At 40.8% G+C, this 6760-nt stretch overlaps 1 pseudogene; it reads left to right on the plus strand.

Moving 5' to 3' along the window:
* Positions 1-6760, plus strand: part of LOC129355571 (neuronal membrane glycoprotein M6-a-like) — a 16476-nt pseudogene continuing 9716 nt past the window's right edge.

The raw sequence follows: 6760 nt of genomic DNA on the forward strand, positions 1-6760 counted from the left end.
CTGCTCAGAGAATGAATGTGAGGACAGAAGGATGATAGATGCTGGAGAAGGCGAGAGAGAGCAGAGCGTCGAAACAGGGACTTCCCTTAGCCTCCATCATCTGCAGGGAGGGAAACAGGCATTCACACACACTCTGCCTCCCACATACACACACGCACTCTGTGCTGAGCGCTAGCAAGAGGCTTCACACGGCATCCAGACAAAGGGAGTGTAACCTGCAGCGATGGAGGAAAACATGGATGAATCCCAGAGCCAGAAAGGTAGGAAGGTTTTGCTCTGCAGGTCGTTTTGCGTCGTTCTGATCCACTCGGTGTCCGGATCCTTTGTGTGAGCTTATATGAAACAGGCGGCAGGAAAATCTGCACCTTTCTGCTTCTTCCTGCTTCCCGCCTCAGGGTCCAGAAACGGGTTTTCTCGTCTCGGTTCTGAGCAGAAACGGGAGATTGCTGTGGATGTTGGTGACGCCGCCTGCATGTCGGCTGCTGATCCGCCCTGGATCCTCTGGTCCAGGACGGATCCATGAATGGATGCAGAAACGAGCAGATTGTTTGGGCTGTTCTGGAGGCTGGACGGACAGATGGACGGCCAGATGGATGCAGGGATGGATGCAGGGATGGATGCAGGAGGTGGGAGTGGCTCGGGGGGAAAGGGGCAGAAGAGGGAGGGCGCGGGGCAAAAGCGTGAAATAAAGAGTGAAAATGAGGGGGGGGGGGGGGGTAAATGGGGCAGTGATTGATGCCTCCGTTGGGATTTTCTTTGTTCGCCTCCATTGTTGGCGCTTCACGCCTGTCTGAGCGCCTCCTCCTCTCCCTTTCCCTCCATTTTCTCATCTCCTCCTCGCAGGCCGTCCCTGGCCGTCCTGCCGCTCCGTCCTGCTGCTCCGGCCTTTATTTTCTCCTCTTCCTCCATTTTTACAGCTTTTAAAACATTTTAAGTTTGATTTCATGTTTCAGGTCAACATTTGGAAGCATTCATGCTGTTAAAGTCATGAACTGATTTTAATGGCTGCTGTTGTCGTCGGTGTTTAAAAATGGGCGTGTCCCTCATCTTCATCGCTTCTTCATCATTAAACTCCCACATGAATCAACAACATGAACATTTCTGCTGATGGATCCGTAATAATCTTTATTATCGCTGTATCCATGGAGACTCGCCGCGGTCTGTCTTCTGGGCGCTGATAGGTCGATTTGGGAGCTTTTTCTGGAAGGATCCGCTCCAGCCAATCAGAGAGCAGCATTCACGCAAACATCGTTCTTCATCCCAGGACTTTCCAGGTTCCTCTTCCTCCTTCTGCTCATCCTGTCTGCAGGTCCTCCTGTCCAGCCTGACCTCTGACCTCTTTAGCTCAGGAATGAGACAGGAAACTGGACTGTCCATCTCTGATGTCATCCTCATTAGTTATTACGCTTCTGACAGTTGGTTAATGTTAGATATGCATTTATTTTACAACTGATAGTATGCTGACACATATGTCAGTTTTTATTTGGGGAAAACTGAAATTCTAAACATTTTTAAAAATGAAACTAACAGGAAAAACATTGTTAGTATGTTATGAACTTTAAGAGTGATTAAAATATTAGGAACTCTGAAATTAATCACAGGCGAAAGCCAAACAGATTATTACAATCAGTTTCATTTTTAAGGATTCCCAGTATTTCTGCTTTGTGTTCTTGGCAGAACAAAAATAGTTTGTTCATATTTTCCTAAATTACCATGAAGACAACCAACCTGATTAGACTAAATAATAAAACTCTTATTTTAACATAATGTTTGTCATTTAACAGACATCACAACGTCCTAAAAGAGTCCAACCAGCAGCCGGTTGAATGCTCCTGTCACAGAGTGATGGCAGAACTTCATCCAGTCAGGGTTAAATCATGATAAATGATAATATTAAATAATCTAAACCTTTCAAACATCAGCAACCAGGAGGTGACAATGCGTCACTGTGGCAACAGAAACATGTTGAAGTCTCTGAGCCTAAATGTGATTTCACTGATTCTCCATTTGATATGAATATAGAAATATATCAAACATTTTTAGAAATGGGATTATGTCAGTGGTTTGGAAGAAGGGAGTGAATAGGTTTAAAGCACAGAAGGACAGAGAGAATATAAAATAATATAACGTCATGTTTCTGCTTCTTCATCTACAGAAAGAGAGAAACAAACCAGAAAACTGAAAAAAGCAATAAATTATAAATACATATAAAAAGAAGAACAGCTGAAATGATGCTGCCTGTTATAAATAACATTAAATAATGTTATTTAAATACATTAAATAATAATCATACTTATTAAATAAGTCTGATTAATGCTGGTTTTAATTAGAAGCTAAATCAGACGGAACAGAAATGTCAGAAGATCTGGAAGGAGATCCAATCCGAACCGATCAGAAGGTTCTGTTGAATCACTGTGGGCCCAGCGGGTCAGAACAGGTTCTGAACCAGAACCTCAAAGTTACTCCCAGAAGTTCTGAACTATTCAGATTTGATCAGAGGAACGAATCAGAAACAGAAACTAGAAGTTACTGGGAAAACACCAGTAAAACCAGCAGCTACGATGGCGCTGAGGTGCAAACCACTTCTACACAAACGAAACACAATTACAAATGACAAAAACATGACAACATTAATGAAGCACTGCAACATGTCCCAGTTGGAGACCTGAGACATCACTGATTGGACGACAGTTGTGATACGTCACAGCGTCCGCCATATTGAAAGTGGCTAATCTACCAGCAAGCTAATGCAAGTAAATGAACCGAACTTCGTAAAGTGTCGTTCTACAAAGTGTTTTAAGTTAATGAATGTCACTGACACAATCGCTCACACACCGTTAAAAAAAAACAAAACAAAAACAAACTAAGAACGTTTAGAACTTTTTGATGTGATTATTTAATTGTTTTGGGGAACAATAATTACATTTGACACAGCTGATTCTGATAAATCATGTTTATTGTTGAACACACACACACACACACACACACACACACACACACCTACACACACACACCTACACACACACACACACACACACACACCTACACACACACACACACCTACACACACACACACACACACACCTACACACACACACCTACCACACACACCTACACACACACACACACACACACCTACACACACACACCTACACACACACACACACCTACACACACACACACACACACTCACACACACACACACTACACACACACACACACACCTACACACACACACACACACACACACACACACACACACTCACACACACACCTACACACACACACACACACACCTACACACACACACCTACACACACACACACACACACACACCTACACGCACACACACCTACACCCACACACCCACACACACCTACACACACACACACTCACACACACATCCTTACAGTGGTGTATTCATGAACAAATTAGCAAAATTCCATAATCAATGTGCATTTGCTATTTCAAGAGAAGAATAAAAAATGTAACTTCATGTAAATGTTTAGCCATTTTATTATAAAGATAAACTTTGATAATAGTTGTCAAACTTTAACTACATATTTTTACTTAAAAAATATTTATTACAGTGTAATATGTCAACTACATATTACAGTTGACAATTATGTGTAAACACATAATTTATATAATGTAAATTATGTGTTACATCATTTAGATATCAAGCAGTACACAGAAAGCCCAACAGAATAAACCTGCATAAAGGTAAATAAGGTGATGAACAAAGACATGTGGAATAAGATGTTTCACACATTCACACTGCCAAATTATTTTTCATTTCTGCACATAAACTGTCATAATACCCAAATATTTCAAATTGAGATATTTCACTTAAAATATACAAAGTGTACAGTAAATTACAAATGTATTTATATCATACAGGCAGGGGTTCAGTCTGCTGGTCGAACTGGGACCAGTTCAGTGACTGGGCCTTCTGAGACATCTGGCTAGCCACAGGCTAAAGCTAAAAGTCTGAAGAGAAACAGCTCTGATCTTTATGGACCCGTCCCGTTATGCTGCTCTCTGGATGATGGACTCTCAATCCACTTCAGGTTTGCTGTTATATCAAACAAATTATTTTAATCTACATAAATTAGAAGAAACATCTTACAGACACCTGACGTACCTTAAAGTCACCATGTTTGACCACAAACAGCAAACATCTAGGTAACCATGGCAAACCAAAAGCGCTTGTTTCATATTTCTGATTTCCTCCCCCTCTTTAGAAAACAGCACAATATAAAAAAGTTAGCTAGCTAAGAAAATAATCAGAGTAGTTAACTGGGCCAATTTATATACAAAGGAACTATTTCTCTGTTGCTTAGAAGTTTGTTTCACCACAGAAAAGCACAGTACTGGCCACAAAGTCAAGAAATTCTGCTTGTAAATTTACGTTATCATATTTAATTCTCACCTGTGAAAGGTAAACGTTTTACAGTTTTCAAACTGTAAAACATTTGAAACTATTCCATGCATCTCGTTTTCTCCACTGCTACATTCAAGATGGTGGCAACGTAAACAGGACTCAGCGTATACGTATTTCTCAGGAGTTGATTTGGGACACACCCTTTCCGTATTGTTAATGTTGTAGCGCTTCGTTAATGTTGTTATGTTTTTTAATTTGTTGAAGAGGTTTGCACCTCAGGGCCACCGTAAGCAGCAGGCAGGAAGTGTCCTGGGATCTGCTTCCTGTTTGATCTTCAGACTGAAGTTTGAAGGTTTGAGAGACTTTGTCCTCCAGTTTGGGTTGGAACCAGTCACACTGCAGAAAAACCGACAGATTTTACAGTAAAATGTTTTACAGGAACCTGGTGGACACTGGGAACACTGGGAACACTGGACACTTCATTTATCTGAGAGAATCCAGCAGCAGACATGTAACTGATACTGGACTCATATCCATTTCATTATTATGACCGCTAATAGAAAGGAGCTTAGAGGAGGAGCGAAGCAGGTCGATAAAAATCGACTGATGCGGGCTGACGGGCCCACAGAGAGAATATCTGCTTCAACACACACACACAAACACACACACCTACACTCACACACACACACACACTACACACAAACACACACAAACATATTTTCATCACTTGTGGAGGCTTTACATTGATTTTCATTCATTTCTACAGCCTAACCCTAACCTTAATCTTTACCCTAAACCAAACCATCACATATTTACCCACTTATGGGGACCAAGAAAATGTCCCCACAAGGAGCCATGGTCCCCAAAACCCCACATTGTAGACAGAAACAGGTTCCCATAAGGATATGAAAACCTGGTACACACACACACACACACACACACACACACACACACACACACACACACACACACACACACACACACACAGCCGACCCTGAGCCTCCCGGTTCTGGCAGCGTTTCTCCTCCGTTTGATGGAGTCGCTCCAAGCTCAGGCTGAGGATGACATCATCATCATCATCATCATCATCATCATCATCATCATCGCCGCGGCGTCTCACTGCGCTGCCTCTCTGAAGGAGGGAGTGGTCCATGTTCTCCGTCTTGCAGAGAAACAATAGCTTTAAACCTGCAGCTTTCTGCTGCATCATCCCAGCAGAACCGGACAGACGGGTCCATCTGGCCCGGATCTCAAGAACGAACCAAACAAGCTGCCTGTTGGACGGGTTCGTTTATGAGCCGAAAATAAGTAGCTGAGAAGCTTCATGGCAGAAATACTCCTGGGCTGTAGTAAGACCAGGAATATTACACACTAATGTTTGTCATGTTTTAAAGAAAAATAGCATAAAAATATCAGAATTCAGGTGTTTTGATAAATAAATTGAGCATAAATGTAAATATGATTTTATTTTTTGGTGTATGAGGTGTAATATTTCAGGTGTTTTAAACTGAAGGATATTTTAGGAAAACTGATGAATTAATTCAAATGAAAAGAAAACAAACTCTTAAGCTTGTAGGTTTTTAAATAACATATATAAATAGTCAACAAAATATCCTCATTGTAGCAATAAAACAGACATTTATTTTATGTCATTTATTGAGTTTTATATTTATGAATCAGAAAAAAAGCAGCATCATTAATGTGATTTACAGCAACCAACCATAAAATCAAAGTTACCGTCCGATCCAGCGAGCCGCTTGGTGGTCGGTGGAGCAGAGCGCTGAAAATCTTCCTCTCATCATTGAACTTTGACCTCCAGATGATGCCCGGCTGTTCTCGTTACGCCCCGGCATAAAATTCAACGCTCATAACTTTCTGTTACCTCAGAGGCTGAAGAGTTTCAGCAAAAATCTGGTCAAAACAAGAGAATTACAGAGGAAAATAAATTCATTATTTACTGCATGGGGTTATTTAATAAATCAATTATTGATTTTAATTTTTTCATATTTACTCAGATTATGTCCTATTAAAATCTGTTTGAGGATTAAAATAAACGCTGGAATCTGTCAGGAGCTAAAACAGCTGTTGGAGCTTTAAACTGGTCCCACTGGGTTCCCCTGATGGTTCTGGTTCTGGTTCTGGTTCGGAAGAAGCAGATTAATCCCAGATCCTCAAATATGTTTACATTTTATTATCAATCTGAGCCAGTTGGGTAATTTCTGAACAAGAATATAAAAATATGTAATGATAATGCACACATAAAGACGATGGCACAAACAGCAAAACAGAAATTACAGATACAATCACTCAACATGGATTCAAACTGAAACTGCAGAGATTGCATCATTTCAAAATTATTTTAAATGCACAGAGAAA

This window comes from Poeciliopsis prolifica, unplaced genomic scaffold, assembly GCF_027474105.1.
Source record: "Poeciliopsis prolifica strain line A6 unplaced genomic scaffold, Auburn_PproV2 SCAFFOLD138, whole genome shotgun sequence".
In the NCBI taxonomy this organism is placed as follows: domain Eukaryota; kingdom Metazoa; phylum Chordata; class Actinopteri; order Cyprinodontiformes; family Poeciliidae; genus Poeciliopsis; species Poeciliopsis prolifica.